General features: G+C 37.2%; 1 long non-coding RNA gene across 2 annotated transcripts in view; it reads left to right on the top strand.

Moving 5' to 3' along the window:
* Positions 1-11,640: 11,640 nt before the first annotated feature.
* LOC143690209 (uncharacterized) overlaps positions 11,641-18,387 on the top strand; it is an 86,592-nt gene continuing 79,845 nt past the window's right edge. For both annotated transcript variants that reach the window (XR_013179033.1, XR_013179034.1), the window contains exons 1-2: positions 11,641-11,752; positions 17,949-18,064. This is a non-coding gene — a long non-coding RNA (uncharacterized LOC143690209). The remainder of the gene's footprint in view (positions 11,753-17,948; positions 18,065-18,387) is intronic.

Below are 18,387 nucleotides of genomic sequence, written 5' to 3'. Positions count from 1 at the left end.
TCTAAGATGTATCCAGGCATTACACTGAGTTATACAGGATTAAAGACCCTCATTCTTATTCTGGGCTCCCTGCATTTCAATTGTTCAAATGATCTATCCAGATAGGTTGAGTTAGAGTTATGTGCCACAGAAAATTTAGGTTCTGGACAAAATAAACCTTTCTTCCTTTGGTCTCAAAGAGTAGGTACAGTTCTAAAATACAGATAATGTCTTCCTTAGCCCTGTGTTCTGAATTAGCTTAACCCGGACCTGATCTGATAAGATCATTCTTATCTCTGAATACAAGGTCATATATATAAAAAACAGCCTCTCAAAATTACCACTCACACCGCTTTTTTTAAGTAGTTAATTATTTTGCTAAATAGCTCAATTCAGATTGGATCCACCTGATCTTCCTTAAATTCTGCCCTTTGATCTTAGTCTTACCCTTTGAATGGCACTGAATAAGTACCTCTTCCATATGGCAAATGTTGGTTGAAGACAGTATCCCTACAACCTCTGTGTCTTCTCTCATTTTAGCTAACAAATTTTCTCATTACGACCATCCCCCAGACTCTTCTTCACTCTGATTGTTCTCTTTCGGGTTGTTTTCAGAGTGTCAAATGTTGCCCAGGACAAATGTAATGTTTCAACTTAGAACTAAGTTGAATCATGTAATATAATATTGAATATTAGACAGCAAATTTTGAATTTGATCTGAGTCTAACCGTTGGGAATTAAGAGTTTATTGTGTTTTTATCATAATGTTGAAAAAGGTGCTTTATGACATTTAATTTGGTAGTGTCAAAAAATCCAACAGCTTGGGTGGGCCGCGGTGGCTCAGCGGGCAAGAGTGCTTGCCTGCTATGCCGGAGGACCCCGGTTCGATTCCCGGCCCCAGCCCATGTAAGAAACAAACAAACAAACAAAATATAATAAAACAAGAAAATGTTTAAAGATGTCTCCCTTTCTTCCTCCCTTCCTTCTCTCTGTCTTTCCTTCCCTTCCTCCCTCTCTCTTTAAAAAAAAAAAAAAAAATCCAACAGCTTAGATTCAATGAGAACATCCAAAAATATGTTGGAAATTCTTAATATTTGTATGCAGAGGAATCTTGAAATTTTGGCATCATCCCAGATTAGAAGTGAATTTTGTTGGGAGAGTTTTTGGCTGCAGTGAGCTTAGCTCCTCCTTGATTAAGGTTTTTTTTACTTCAGATAACCCAGAGTTTCTACTATGGATTCAAGATATAAGTTATACTGGCTCTGCCAATTGGTACACAAGCCAAGATTTGTCTGCAGTATTATCATTGGCTATTCCAATAATGTAGCCACTAGCCACATATAACAATTTATATTAATCAAAATTAAAGTAGATTAAAAATTCCATTGCTTAGTTGAACTAGTCACATTTAAGTATTCAACAGCTACATGTGGCTGGTGACAACTCATTGGAAGGCACGGATAGAGATCATTTCAGAAAACTCTATTGAACTCTATTGCCCTTAAAATTTTTCTTAGATAAAAATAGAAAAGCTGTGAGAATTTCTGAACATTTAAATTGGGAAAATGATGTAATGAAGTGAATATAAACATGGAGGCATTGGCTATTTCATCATTTCATATAATGCCTCGTCCAATGGTTGATGAGAAAAAGTCATAATTAAGAATTTAGGCTTTTGAGACAGACTGCCTGAGTTCAAGTTCACCATTTCCTAGCTATGTGACCTTAGGCAGGTTATTTAAGCCCTTGGACCTTAATATCCATAATTGTAAATTAGGTTTAATGAGTTTCTTAAGATGGTAGTTAAACTCAAATGAGATAATGCTCGTAAAAGCACTTAGCACAATGTCTGACACATAATGTCAACATAAAGCGTTGTTGCTTTTACATTATTTATAGAAATATAATTTTTAGCCCCAAAATACTAATTGCAGGATAGGTTCATAAAAATGATACGCCACTTCATTGAATATGTTAGGCTTGAAAGGGAGCAAGCAAAAAGCAACTTTATTCTTTTCTATTCCTATCTTTTAAACCCATTTTGCTGAATCATTCTTCCCTTCCATTTGGTGGAATTTCAGGCAGATCTCATATCTTTTTAAGGCATATTAAGTCTCATTTCCAGGTAATAAAACAGTCTAGTTCAGTTCAATATATAAACTTTAATCTCTCATCAGTCTCATTCAATATGCTTCCCTTCCCCATCTCAGGCTCGAGCTTAGGTAGCTTTTACTTTCTTCCCAGTGACTGCACTCCTTCCTCATTTATTAGCCTGCCTCTGGGAACTCTGGGAGAGGGAGTGGGAAGATGTATGGTAGAAATATAGACACTGCAAAGGTTTTACCTGGCTCTCTTGGCTCTCCACTATCTCTACAATGCAGATACGTCAATACTGGCTCATAGTAAGATGAAGAGTCATCACTTTGTGTTCAGTGCAGAGTTGTTGACTAATACTTCAATGTACTTAGACAAGGAACAGGAGCAAAAAATATGTTTCAAGGGGATCATCGACACTACATTGTGATAAATGAAAGGCTAGGAGTTTCTCAGTGAACTGAAGACCTTTCATGTTTGTAGCTTCTTCTGTGGCAACCTGTCTTTTAAAGGAGCTGCCCCCTGAGCTCCGGCTTTTCACTTCCAGGATTGTCTGGACATTCATCTCTGTTTTACTGATCACACACTCAGGTAGTGAAAGTAATGCTGATCCATTGACAAAGAAAAATGACCTATTCCATTCCTTGGGTAAAAATAGCCACTGAATTGAGTACTTCTGTTAGATTTTACTCTTTCCATGTCTGTGAGAGGGACCCAACGTCACACAGTCCACCCCCAATTGTATTTTCATTCCTCTCATTCCTCAGAGATTCAGCTGGAGAGTTAGGTGCCCTCCCAATTAATATCCTTTCTCTTCACCAATAAGATTGCCTCCTGATACTACTTCTGGTTTTCCACCCTCCTGACCAGCTGGAAATATTCAAAATTGGGCTTGAAGATGGAAGAATCTTAAATTCTACCTATAATTATTTGAAAACCATATAAAGAAAGATATTGTTCATGTTTTAGCCTGGAAGCCTGTTGGAAATGACAGTGTGAGCACACTGGTTATAAGAAAGCAAATCCAGAGCATTCCTGAAAACATGTCAGAGCAATTATTGGTATTTTTCCCAAAGTAAATATCTAGCTTTCCTTGAACCTATAGATCAGACTATCCTTTAGGTACAAGTTGAATTGAGGGACAGCTGTCTAGATGATTGATGTCAGTGATGTTGCCCCTCACTAAACTTCTCCATCTGTTGGTTCATACCAAAGCTGCCACCAATAAAGCCTTATTCCTTTGAGTCTTTGTTAAAACCCTGAAGTTTCCAGGGTTTCAATATTCTCACCACTGAAACAATCATATTGGAATAGACTATTTATAAAAGTTGTTTTAATTCTGAAATGTATGATTCTATTAAGCACCCTTGAGAGTGTTTTATGTTCCAATCAGTTAAAATCACTCAATTAATATGTCTGTAATTAAATGAGTACAATTACATCTTAATGCAAATATATTACCTGCTCTATCGATTTTGGACTTGCTAGCCCCCACAATTGCATGAGCCTATTCCTTAAAATCAATCTCACAACATCCTATTGGCTCTGTTTCTTTGCAGAAATATAACTGATGAACCTTCTTAAAATCAGACTTTTATTTTGGAGAAGAAAAAGAATCTGTAAATGCACTGGCACGATAACAGACTTGGAAACTAAGGACAATAAAGATGAGTTTTACTTGCGTAGTTTCACCTCTGGCAGTGCCTACTCAGGGGACTTTGGAAAAGTTTTATTCACTAATCAGCCACATGAAAGATGAAAGAATATATATGAGGAAAGTCACTGAATGTTTATTTGTGTGTTAATTGACCTTGATATATTAGCTTCATTTCTCCTTGGCTATATTCAATGCCTAGATCACATATATTTAGTAGCACAAATTCGGGCTTAATAGAAAAGAAACTGGAAATACGAAGAGAAATAAACAACTTCTATTAAGTGTTTATCATGTCCTAGGCACTTTGCTAAACACATCTTGTAGACTTTTTCATTAATCCTCACAACAGTCCTATCAGGTAGATACTATTATTGACCCTCTTTTACAGATAAGGAAACAAACTCAAAGAAGTAAAATGACCTGCCCAAAGCCACACACCTAGAGCCAGTATTTTGGATTAAGATGGTCTGACTCTAGAAACAATAGCATAAACAACCTCTAAAGGAATGAAAAATCATTGAATGCGTATCAGTTGATAAGCCTAAATTATCTCAGTTGCAACAGATAAACAGAAAAGAAATTCACTCCTCCAGAAATTGCAGGCAAAATTTATAGTTACAAGAACAGCTTAGATAAATTTTGAATTACCGAGCTCTATGTGGCTGGTGAGCAGAACTAAGCTTTTTTACTTGAAATATCCTATTGTGAAGCAGTTTTTGGAGATGGCCATGGATGCCAGGTCAATCTGGATTCAATCATGGCTCTCCCACTCAACATATGCAAATTCAGTCAGCTTTCTATGCTTTTATTCCTTCATCTAAAAAAATGGGACTGTATTAATCAGGGTCCTCCAGGGAAACAAAACTGAACAGGAGACATTTATGATATATTATATTATATTAAATATATCATGAGATTTAATATAGGAATTGACTGATCATGGAGGATTGGCAAGTCTGAATTCTGGAGGGCGGGCCTCAAGTTGGGAATGCTGATGAAGGTTTTGCTGAAATTCCCAGGAGAAGCTGTCTGGCTGAAGCAGAGATAGAAATTCTACTTTCTGACTGCTGAAATCATCAGTTCTTCCTTAAACTCATTCAGTCAGTTTAAGGTCTTCAACTGACTGAATGCAACTCCTCTCATTGCTGAGGGCAAACTCCTTTATTGATTCCATCTCCTTTATAGATCTAATTAGTCATAGATGCATTCAACTGACTAAAGATTTAAATCTCCAAAATACCCTCTCAGTAATAATCAAACCAGTGCTTGCTTGTCCAAACAACTGGACACCATGCTCTAGCTGAGTTGACACATGAACATGACCATCACAAGGACAAGTGCACAGGTGTGTGTAATAATTAGTAGAGTTGAATATACGTACTCAGTAGCCTATGAAAGCATTGTGCAAACATATAGATGGAGATAATCAAGTGAAGCAATTTTTATCTTTCCCCTTTTTATTCCAATGTCACATCTATATTATATATATGGACAACTTAAAAAGGGTTATCACATCTTTGGCCAAACTGGATGCTCAATAGATGTTTCCAAATTTGTCAAAAGATTAAACAAAGTCATGGTCAGGTTACTGTTGAAGAAAAGTAAGGACCTAATTCTACTCCAGCAATTTAAAGTATATTATTCTGGATAAGATACTATGTGTTTTAGTTAGTAAGCTGCTGGAATGTGATATACCATAAATGAAATGGCTTTTAAAAGGGGGAATTTATTAAGTTGCAAGTTTACAGGTCTAAGGCCATGAAAATGTCCAAAATTAAGGCACCAACAAGAAGTTAGCTTCAATCAAGACAGGCCGATGAAGTTTGGGGTTTCTCTCTCAGCTGGGAGGGCATATGGTGTTATCTGCTGGCTTCCTCTCCCTGCTTCCTGTTTCATGTAGCTCCCCCTGGGGCATTTTCCTTCTTCATCTCCAAAGGTATTTGACTGAGTGGACTCTGTTGTTTCTGGTTGCTTTCATGGCTCTAAAGCTTTTTCCAAAATGGTTCCCTCTTAAAGGGCTCCAGTAAGCAACCCCACCTTGAATGGGTAAAGACATCTCCATGGAAACTATCTAATCAAAAGTGATGACCTACTATCGGGTAGGTCACATATCCATGGAAGCAATAAAAACCATTCCACCCAGCAATATTGAATGAGGATTAAAGAACATGGCTTTTCTGGGGTACATAATAGCTTTAAACCAGAACACTATTGTAGGTATTAGGTTGCTTTAGAGTAGTATAGAAGTGACCTCTGTGTCTTTAGAATTTATACAGAGGAACTAGTACAGAAAGTCTCTTTCCACAGCTGAAATTTCTAGTTCTCAACCTCAAAGAGCTCTTAGTTTTAGGATTGTGTTCAGCCATCATTCTTTCCAGTTTATGCTCAGCATCAAGAGCTCACAGCAATGTTATTTTATAGTTTGCTTTCAGTTTAGTGCAGAGTCATCTTCACCTGGCTAAGAGCACTTCTCAGGACTTTTCAGAGTTCCAGTTATGCTGATCATATAAAAACGGGTCCAATTTTCCAAAGATCAAGATTTAGAAATCTTTTTAGCTCTTGGCTAATACAAAATCCATCCCTAGTTCAGGTAGCATGAGTAGCTAAAATTATTTTTTTAATTCTTTTTCCCAGATGAGGTTGGATCTTTGTTCTTATTTGGGGGTGGGGGGAGAGGGAAATCATCTATGCTCCATAGCTGTGCTATGGTTGTGAATTGGAGGCTATTGCCAGGGATCAGTGGTGAGATGCCACAACCTTCCACTTCTTTATGGTCGACCTTCAGTTGGGGGCACTCAGACCTCACGAAATCCTGAGCCAGAACCCTAGGACTTCATTATTCAAAAGTTCCAAATCTTAAGCTAAAGTTGCAGGAAATTGGATGATGCCTACTGAACTCCTGCATCAAAGCTGGTTGTTCTGCAGTGATTCCTGTCAGCTTTGTGTCTTCTCTGCAGTGATTCCTGTTGGCTTTGTGCATTGTTATCTTCTGGGCTTTGCTAACCAAACATATAACTTGTATGGAGCAGTGTCAAGACTTACCAGTCATGGACATCCAGCTGCAACCAACCAGTATTAGACGCTTGACCACCAGCACATAATGGAACATAATGCAATCTGCAACCCAACCCAAGGTGCAAAAGATAAATTTAAATGAACACTAACTACACAGGTTTTCTAGAGCAAAAAGTATTTAGGACCCAAATCACTGGCATCTCAGAAATGAATCCAACTGTTTGATAAGTGTTCTTATCTCCGTTGTCTCTCCTAGGCATTTGCCTTAAATGTTTCTTCTAAGGTGTAAAACAAGCAGTAATAACATAGTATTGATCTCAATCTTCTCTATACCCTTAGGAGAGAACTATTTCACATGCGTTTGCTGTTCTTGCAAACCTGCAATTTCAATGCTTTGACATTTCAGTGAAAGTAAATGCTACAGCTTAAAGTATATGCTAATGGTTTCCAAAATATAAATGTTTAATATTCGCACTGTTTTTCATGCCTGAATGAGATTGTGTGAGAATATAATATTCCTTTTTAAAAAATCTTCATGTAATGGTATAAATTTCCTTACTTTTTATTTTTGGTGAAGTTAATTAACTTCTTATAAATTTAACAGAGTCTAGTTCTAAGAGTGGATTTTTTTTATGGCTATCCTTTATTGCTGAGAGACAGTATTACCTGGTAATAAAGAATGTAATCAAGAACTCTGGGGTCACCCCACTTGGGTTTGGGTGATTTCATCATTTATTAATGATTTGACCCTATCAATAAGATGAGGAAATGATAGTACTTACCTCCCAGAGTTCATTCAACAAATAATACTTGAATGATTTTTATGTGCCAGACAATTTGCTAACCACCCAGAATACAAAAGTTAACAACATACCATGGTAACTGCCCTCCTGGAATTTACATTCTTTTATTGGAATGTTGTCTCTTGATTACCAGTCCCTTCTGCTTTATTCTAAATTTAGGAGTAAATTCAGATTTGTTGATTTATTTAGACTCTGTCTAATTGATAACAGATTAAAATGCTTGGGATTAATGGATATGAATATACTAATTTATTTCTTTATCATGCATCAGATTTAGTGGAATACTATATAAAAATTCAAATTAAAGAGGATAGAAAGTGAGATTATAGGCGAAAGTTGTAGGTAGGACACTAGATAAAATATAAAAAGAGAAGATTGCATTGAATATTATTATAAATGAGTTGAATTTTAAATTCAAAAAATTAATTAAGAGGGAACCATTCAAGAAATTTGTAGTCTATGCTGCTATGGCAAAAAATGATAAGCAAATATTCTTTTGACCTTGGCAGGCTAAAATTAAAAGAGAAGTGCAACAGTCAAGATCATAGCGATCCTAAAAGAAAGGCTTCTTTCTTCCTAAAACAGTGCCTTTGCAAATAAAGCAATAAAAATAAGTGTTTGAAGGAGGAAGAGATTTTTTAAAATAAGCTTTTCATGAAATCAGCTGCTTAATACTTGTAAAAAGTATAGAACGTTAATGATTTTTAAAAATTTTATAGCCCTTTGAGTTAGACTATTTCAAATGTTAAAATGTGTCTTCTGTCTGCTTCTTTCCTACACATGGTTTCTAGTATATAAAACTGAATGATAAAAAGCTGGTCTCTGAACCATTCAGATATTGTATAATTTTATTAAAATAATGCAAAATTTAAGATATAGGGCTATAAATCATATTTTAAAATCAAATTATAGTCCCTAAAGAAACATTAAAAATATCCAATGTTAACTGTATTGCAAAATTAAGTAATTTTAAGTGATTAAAGAACCTATTATTTAAAAATATCCCAAAATGGGTCCTATTGAAAAAATTAAAATAATTTTAAGTGAATACATTTATGCTTTACATGTCCAGACCTTAGAGAAATAAACACACTAAATTCTTTTGAGCATTAATTGGAGAATTCTGAATGTAAATTGCAAATACTAGGTTTGAAGAGTCTTTTTTTTGCCTAGAATCTGTATGCTTCTCTCTTACCCTTATGGAACTGTTCTGGCAGAAAAGATCCGAGCAATTTCAAATCTCAGGAGACCTCAGAGCTACTTCTCCTGCCTTGCAGACATCACTAATTAGACTGTCTCTGGAGCAGAGAAATGGCATGCAGCCCCCCAGATATCAATTACAAACCCTAGTTATGATAGTGGCCCCTGACAAATGCCATTAATTCCTTTGGATGTTAAAATATCATGAATCAAAAAAATACCCATCTAATTGTGACACTGAATTGTAAACAGATTGTAGCTGGGAAGGTGTGGGGGAGACATGATAGCTGGATAGTGGTATCATAGATTTATGACATAACAATTAAGTGTAATGAGATGGACCCAATACAAAACAGAGAGATAAGGTCAAAAGCACTATTTGTTGATACTCTGAATGCCTGATTTATATGTTTTTTGGGGGCATTTAAAGAATATTGTAGTATAGTTATAGCGCTCTCAACAAACTTTTAGAATTAGATGAGAATGGTGGTAAGCTTGTGGTTTTCTTTAAATTAACATGTGAAAGATTATGAAATGAGCCATATCCTGTTGAGTGAGCAGAAAGATTATGAAGTGCCATGAGAACCTCTGTAAGGAATTTTGTAACTAGCAGATATTACGTAGAGAGAACCTTCAGTGAAGACTAATTTCAAGATGTTCTTGATTGGATATTCCAAGTGATTTCATGCTGGGAAACGTACAAGTGAAAATTGTCTATTTGAGTGCCATTTCATCTACCTTTAATGAAATTACAAGCAAATGCTGTGTACAAATTAGACATAAATACATATTTTGCAGCCATGTGGCCTACATCCAAACCCTGATAAGTGAGAGTGCTTCAAGCAAATGATATTTTGAGGGGAAAAAATATTGGATGAATTCTTTCTATATTGGAAACAAACAAAGAGAATGGCCAATATTATTCTTATAGTAAATGTGCATAGAATCCTTTACAGATTGTGTTCATCTTTCCATTCCAATGATTCTCAGGTCTTACATTAAAATTATAAAATGCAATGTACCATTTCAGAGAGTCAATGGATTAGTGATCTTGAATAAATTAGGACAAGATAAAAGCACAGGAAATTTTTACCTTTGGCCCCATATTTCAAAGTATTAGCTATGGAATGAGGAAGGTTTCATAAAGGAAATGGACTTTATTGTTCTTGGCAATGGAGTTTGACCAATGTTTTTTAAAAGTACAAACTCTTGGCCCTTCACCAAGCTTTACAATATCATCCCAGCCCACTTCTCTAATTCTGTCTCCCTATATGTACACTATACCCCGAATTCATCTACCCTGTACCTAAATGAATTGTTTATTACTTTTCTTACAAAATTTACAATTCTCAGCTCCATGTATTTGCTTATATATAGTCCTTTGTCTATCTCTACGTGCCCAATCTACTATTCAAGACTTAGCTCAAGTACCTTTCTGCTATGAATCCTTGCTGGGTCATTTTTAGTGACTCCTGGTGGTTTAGGTAGCTGAAATAGCACTCAACTAGACAATTTTCACTTGTACATTTACCAGCATGCAATCACTTGTTTCGTAGTTATTTGTGGACAAACCTACCTACTTCCACTAGACTTCTTAAGAGTAGAGTCTTTTTCTGATTGATCTTGCCAACTTCATGGTAATTATAACAGTAGTGTTTACAGAAAGAAAACTCAATAAATATTGTTTAAATGAATGCTTGAGTTACAATCAAAAGATTTAGGGGAAATGCAAATGTTTCATAAATTTTTTCCTGTGTCAATTATTTATTGCCATATAACAAATTATCACAAAATTTAGCACTTTAAAACAACACACATTTATTATCTCACAGTTTCTGTGGGTCAGGAATCTAAGCACAGCTTAACTGGGTGCTCTGAGCTATGGTCCCTTACAAGGCTGCACTTGAAGTCTTGGCCAGAACTGAGGTCTCATCTGATGGCTCAACAGAGAAGGATCTGCTTCTGAGCTGTTGGACCGAGGTGCTCAGTTGCTCAATCTCTGTTGGCTGGAGGCTGCCCTCAGTTCCTTGCTACATGAGCTTCCTCAACATGGTAGCTTCTTTAATCAAGGTATACAGGCCTGGAAGGAAATAAGTCTGTCTGCAACACAGGAGTCACAATCTTATGTAACCTAATTATGGAAGACGTAGCCCATATGCCTTTGCTATATTCTATTGGATAGAAGCAACTCATAGATCCCACCCACATTTAACTGGAGGAGATTACACAAGGGTGTAAATACCAGGATGTGGGGATGATTGGTGGCCATTTTAGAAGCTGCTTACAACATTTATGCAAAGATATTTTACCCACCACTCACTTTAAGAGTTCTTTACAACCAGGGGGAAATATATATTATCCATATCAGGGGGCTTATTTTCTAAATCCTTTGTCCCTTTCAGGCAACTAATACTGTAGCTTGAGTGAAAAAAACAATAGATTATGAGAGGTAAGTTTCATAAACCCTACTAGAGCTGAGCCAATGTTATCATTTAGTTACAAAATTTGAGATTAAAAGAAATATCCCACAAGGGAAATCTAGTATAGTGCCTGACAGACAGTGGGAGCTCAATCAATAATCAATGCCTTCCTTTTCTGTTCTTTTCTCTCCTTCTCAATAATCCTCACCCCCCACCCCGCCACGCACACACACTGCCTGAAAATGCTGCTTGAAGTATATCAGGGTTTGCTAAATTATTGTCTTTATTATCCAATAAGTCTTCAAACAATTATTGAGCATTTCCAGTCTCAAGCATCGCTCTAGATATTAGGGATACAGCAGTGCACAAATCGAAAAGGATATTTGTTAGGCGAACCAGGAAGAACACTGCAACTGGAACTGCGGAGGCTGTGTCGCCCCTCCCAACATGGCTTCTGGAACCGCCCCTTCCGGACACCTGACTTCCGGAGAACCGCCCCTTCCAGACCTCACCTGACCCCCTTGCTTAAAAACTGCCCATGCCATCACCCAGGCGCTGACTCACCTCCCTCCATCTTGGATTTGGTGAGCTCAGTCCGGGAGTGCAGAAATAGACCCGCCCACTTTAAATTCCCCGGTCTACCTTCCTTCTTTCTCAACCTTTAGCCCCCTAAACCTTTCAATATCTTTTTATTCTAATGGAGCTTACATTTTAGTAAGGGGAATTTAGCACAGGGGAACCTGTGGCAGTGCTAATGAAGAAAAATAAAGGGGGAAGGGGATAGAACAATGGGATGGGTGCTCTTTTATATAAGATGATAAAGTGGCATTTGAACATAAACTCAAAGGAAGTGAGAGAGTGAGCCATTTGAATATCTGATAGAAGAGAGTTTCAGGAGGAAGGATGAGCAAATGCAAAAACCTTGCAGTGGGAGCATAATTGCTGTTGGAAAAACAGCAGGGAAGCCAGCCAAAGTGAAATAGAATAAACCAGGCATAGATGGTGGGAAATGAGATTAGAGAGGCAGCTCGGGAATAAGGAATTAGATGGTGGAGCAGATCATGTATGACCTTTAGCTCATAGTCGAGATGTTGGCTTTTTCTCTCAGTAAGATGGAAAGCCGTTTGAGGATTTTCAGCAGAATACTGTGTTCTGACAAATATTTCGAAAGGATCACTCTAGCTATTATATAAACAGCCAGCTACAGGAGGCAGGAATGGAAGAAGAGAGATAAACATGTAGGCAACTGCAATATTCCAAGTGAAAGGTGATGGAAGTTTAGATCAAAATCATGGCAATCAAGGAGACAATAAGTGTAAATATTTGGAACATTTTTGAAGTAGAACAAATAAGATTTTCCAGTGGATTAGATGCGGGCTGTAAGAGAAAGAAAGAAGTTAAAGAAGACCCTTAGGTTTCTGAAATAGGAAAGATTTCCAGAGGAGTTGGTTTGCATTGATAGGTGTGGGGTATTCACAGTTTAGTTTTGGACATGCTAAATTTCAGATGTTTGTTGGACATCTAAAGTGAAGTGTCAAGTGGGCAGTTAGATTTATGAAGTTCAAGAGAGAGACAAGGTTCTGCAGATATATAGTTGGGAGTCATCCACATGAGGATGATTTTAAGAGATCAGCCGAGGACTAAATGCAAACAGAGGAGATAAGAGGTCCTAGGCCCGACTCAGCAGTTCCCCAGTGGTGAGAAGGCCTGGTTCATTTGGACTGATACATCCTGTCTCACTGATTCTTTGTCAGAGCTACCAGCTTTTTGTTTACCAGAGGAACAGGGCTCACTGCTTATCAATCTGCTGAAGGGAGGCACTTCAGCTTGGGAGAGTGGAAACTAGGTAGAATCCTTAGTAGAGGAGACCTGTAGAGCAGCTGTAAGCTGCTGTAAGGGGGTACAGAAGATCCGCTCAGGAGTGGGGGCCCTCTACAAGATGGCTGAAGTGGAAACGGACATTCATCAGCCTTGTTGTGGGGGAAAAAGTCAATCTTCCAAGCTGAACCCCTATAACTAAATTTTTTACTAGCCATATCTCAGAAAACAAAAAACTGTAACCAAAAGTGGTTTAAAAGTAGCATTAAAAATTAGAATAAAAAAATAAGAACAAAAATAGAATAAAAATAAGATGAAGTAATAAAGGGAATTAGGTTAAATGAATGACCCCTTTCCTGAAAAAAGAAAAACAGAAAATAAGATAAAAGCAGAAGGCAGTAAGTAAACCATGGGCTAAGAAGAATTAAGATAAAATAAAATTTAAAACTAAAGGTCATAAGGAATGAAAGAGCAACCCAAACAAGCTAAAGTGATTTTAAAAAGAAAGCAAACAATGGTTTCAAAGCCCAGGAGTTTAACTAATCAACATGGACCAAATTAAATAAACAGTAGCACAAGTTCCAAAGATCAAGCATAGAGAGAGCAGAGTCCCTTGAGCTGAGGCCAAAAAGTCTGCAATATACTTCTCCTGGGTTGCATTGGTGCTGCCCTCTGAGCACTGGGGTCCTTGACTTTTCATGCCATCCCTTTTTATGATTCTTGGCATCATTTCCTTGAGTGCTATAGCAGATAGTCTCTCCATTCTACCAAAGCAACCTGGAAGCCATTTTTCTCTGTCTGTGATTGATAGAGTAGAGGTGAGCAACCTTATCCAAAGTTGGATAAATAAGGTTCTTTCTCCTAGAAATCTGGGTTTGTGACTAAGACTGACTCAGCCCAATAATGATTTATAGTAATAAATTATTTAATTTAATAATAATTAATAGTTAATATTTATTGAAAAATTGTGTGCTAGACATTGATCTTTATATGAGTTTTATTTAACCTTATGAAATACAATTATTGATGAGGAAGCTGAGATCAGAAAGGTTAAGTGACTTGCCCAATGTCACACAGCCAGTAAATGGCAGAAATAGCACTTAGACTTACGTCTGTCTGACTCTGGATCCCATATTCTAAGCCTCCATGAGACTCTGTCTTTCTTGAACAAAGGAGATATATCATTGGGAATTGTGGGATGCCCATCTTTTATCCATCATGTGAACAGAGAATGTCCCTGGAGGGAGAAGAATGAATTGATGCCAAAACACAGATAGGAGCCAAGATGAGAGAAGGAAATTCCTGTGTTTCTCTTTTAAGACTAGGCCATTTCCCTATTACTATCTGCCATAAGGAACACTGCTTCCCCATACAAGTTCCCTGCTTTTTGGAGTTAAGTTAATTCAATGGACTTTTTGAACTTGCAACCAGGAGTCCTAACTAATGCTAGTTTGGTTCCTTGATATGGCCAAGAAAGGACTTCGAAGAACCAAGCTTCCCTTGGATGCTAAGCTTCTCCTGGTTGCTGAAAAAAGGAGACCTACGTTTGACTGCCAATTCCCTTTCTCTGCCACCCACTCCCCAAAATGTAGCCCCTTTGAGTACAGAGACAATAGGTCTTTTATGTGTCCCTGGAGCACTTCTTGAGATGTTTTGCATATTCCGGGTCTTAATAAATGCTTACTTAATTAAATTGACATGATAAGTTTATATAGTTCGTTATAGAAGTACGGCTCCTTCTGAAGGAGTAAAGGACTATTTTCCCAGATACCAAAGGTCACATCGATTCCATTGATATGAAATATCGAGTGAAGGTAAATCAATAGAGACAGAAAGCAAATTGACAGTTGCTGGGAACTGGGGGAGAGCAGATGATGAGAACTTGCTTAATGGGTATGGGGTTTTATATTGGTATTGGGGTGAAGGAATGTTTTGGAATTAGATAGAGGTCGTGGTTGCACTGCATTGTGAATATACTAAACCCCACTGAATTGTTCACTTTTTTTTGAATTGTTCACTTTTATGTTATATGAATTTCACTTCAATTTTTAAAAACTACCAGTAAAAAATCTTAAACCTTGAAAAAGAAAAGGAAAAAAAAAAACTATCTTCCATTCAAGTTGTAATCATTTGGGCCCAAAGTCATTGTTTTGGGGAATCTAAGGCAATCCTGGACACAGGGGGCTGGGGGGTTCCTTGACCATTGTCATGATACAATGCTTCCTTGGTCTGAAACAGAGGCCAGAAAGCTCTCACCAGGAGTGCATGGCACAGCAAGGCTTACTTTGTTTCACTCCCACAAGATAATTTATGTGAATTATAAACAAAGGCTAACAGAGAGAGCGTGGAATGTTCTCCAGTCTTCTTTATAATGCATCTTACACGTCTTAAGAAATTCCAGTGGTCTTGTTACTTTGTAATATTTCCATTAAGAGGAATACTAGAGAATAGAGGAAGCAAGCCTGTTAGTTCCCTGAGTGGGAAAGGGAAAGTGCATTTTTAAGTTACTTTTATAAATCAGCTGAGGCACAAAATGGAAAGTAGACTGACCTCAACAGAGGATTAGATAGTGTCCTCAATGCTTGCATATAGCAATCATTTTCTTTTTGCTCTTCTAGGATGACGATAATCTGAAAGCTCTGCCTGGTCCTTTAAAAATAGTGAAGGAGAACACCTTTAGCATCAGTGACTAAGAAGCCAGTGTAGGTGATTGCTTAATGGCATCTTACATATAAAACAAAGAGACTTAACTGGAAAAACCATCTCACTGGTGTTTGCCTCTTAGCTGAACTTTTCACCCTCTGAATTATAAAAAGGAATAGTTTATTACTTTACAAGCCTGGAAGGAAAAAAAGGACCCTCCCTGATTTTTGGACCAAAATTCTCCTAAAGTTATTCCCTTGTTAGCATTCTTGGAAATTCCTGTCTTGCACAGTGCAGGTGGCTTCTAATTCCTGGCCAGACTCAGATTTGTCAAACAAATTAAGATGAATTAAAGACTTTTAGAACTAGAAGGCCTGTGACTTCGCCTTTTTTGGGGAAGGATCCAGATAATGAAGGTCAGAGAGGTTGTCAGGTTTTTCCTGAGGTAGGAGAGAAATAATGTCCAAAAACATACATCTGACGCCACAATGCCCCACCGGACCATAAAGCCCCACATTTTGGATCTCAAGATTAGATTTTTTTGTTTTTTTTTGCATGCTTCAATTGAGAGGAAAAAGACACATTTAAGGGATCCAATGTTCCCTTTACTTCTAAAAAAAAGTTCTCTTTTGTGTTACCACAATTCAGTGCTTTATTTAATAGGATCATAGACCCATGCAGCTTTCAAATCTTTTCAGGATCCTCCTTGCCTAGCCCTTCCCCTGAAACATCACTTCTTTGCATGTCATTCCTTCTAAGAGGTTATCTAATTTCTGACTCAACGTTTGGAACAGGAAACTCCGTACTTCATGAAGCAACACATTCATTTGTGTGTGATTGTGTTTGTGCTCTCCTTGATGTATGTTTTTTTTTTTTTCAAGGAGCTGGGATTACAACATAGATGCATACATTTTCTTTTCTGCTTTTTTTGCAATTGATGTGTCACACATATTTTTCATGTTGATACAAAGTCTTCATTATAGTAATTTTTAATGGTTTCATATATTATATCATTAATTTCCTTAATCAAGATTTATGTAAGTTTGTTTTGATTTTTCACTTTTTAAGTAGAATTCAATCTCATTTTGGTTTTGGACAGCTTGGACCATAAAGAATCCAAGCTTTGACTTTGACCCATTGGCTCTAATTGCATCTTCTAGAACAAAAATAAATAAACCTAATCCTTCTTCCATAAAGCAGTTCTTTTCAGTGTTTTTAAAAAAGCTATCATGTTCCCCTTAAAATTTGTCCACTTCCAAGGTAAACATCCTCAGCTCTCTGGAGCATTCCACACATGTTGTGATTTCCAGACCCTTCACAAGATTGTTTGTTCTCCTCTGGATAAGTTCCAATTTGTCAATGTTCTTTGTAAAGTATGGTGCCAGAATTAATTACCATAATGACAAGATCCATAATAATAATAACCACCATTTATTGAGTGTATGAAATGTTCCAGGAACTGGGCAAAGGGCTTAATCCTCACAAAACCCAACTGATGTATATCTTATTGTCCTTATGTTTTCACATGAGGAAACCAGTTTCAATATGTTAAATAACTTGTCCAAGGTCACACAGATAGGAAGTGCCAAAGCTAGAATTAAAATAGATTCTGTGTTCTGAACCACTGTTTAATGCTCCAGAATTGTCTGGTTATGCAGAATTTAGAACCTAGACATTAAATTTCTGTGAGAGCACCCTAAGATTATATCATCTTGCTTGGGAATTTCACATTCATGGAAAGAATGATAGAGCTCAGCTTTTCCAGGACAGGCTTAAAAATACCAGTTCATTCACTTGTCAGATATTTATTGAGTGCCTGCTTGATGTCAGGCACTGTGGCAGAAACTAGCAAAAATGAGATAAGCAAGATAGGCAAGAGTCCATCTTTCATGGGGTTGGCTTTCTTTTGAGAAAGACAAGTATTCTACAATTAAACAGAAATAAATATGAAAATTTCAGATGATAATAAATGGTATGAGGAAATCAGACAAAATAACATGCTAGAAAGTGACCATGTCAGGATGTGGGAGCAGATGTTCTGAGATATGTTGATCAGAGGAGGCCTCTTGGAGGAGGCCTTAAACCCAAATGATGAGAAGGAACCAGCCGCAAGATGCAGGAAGAACACTGATGCCTAAGGGCTTTACAAGGGCAAAGGTCCAGGGGTCAGAATAAGCTTAGTGAGTTCCAGAAACATAAAAGGCCTGTGTTGCTAAAAGCAGAATGATGGAAGAGTGGAGGATGTTCAAAGCTATGCACAAGATCATATAATGCTCCATAGTCCAGGTTAATAATCTGATTTTATTCTACATGTGACAGGAAACTTAGGCTGGATTTTATGCAAGGAAACAGACATCTCATCAATCTTTTAAAAAGACTGCATCACCACTGTGTAGAGAGAATGGATTACAAGGGACAAGAAAGAAAGCAAGGAGGCGAGTCACTATTGCAGTACTCCTGGTAAAGGTGAAGGTGGCTCAGGTTGGGTGGGAGCTGATCTGATTGTGGCTCAGTTTAGTGGAGAGATACAGATACATTTAGAAAAAAATGGAAGTATGATGGACAAAACCTCCTGGTAAACTGGATAGAATGGGGTAAGAGAAAGAAATTAGTTTAATTCTTAAAGACTTTTGGCTTTAGCAATCGAATTGGCTGGAGTGCTATAAAGATAACTATGTACTAGATACAGCAATGGGCCATTTACATATATTAACTAATTTAAGTCTCACAAGGATTCTTTGATATTAATAATAGTACC

This window comes from Tamandua tetradactyla, chromosome 7 (genome assembly GCF_023851605.1).
Source record: "Tamandua tetradactyla isolate mTamTet1 chromosome 7, mTamTet1.pri, whole genome shotgun sequence".
Classification (NCBI taxonomy): Eukaryota; Metazoa; Chordata; class Mammalia; order Pilosa; family Myrmecophagidae; genus Tamandua; species Tamandua tetradactyla.
This window is presented reverse-complemented; position numbering and strand designations above follow the sequence as displayed.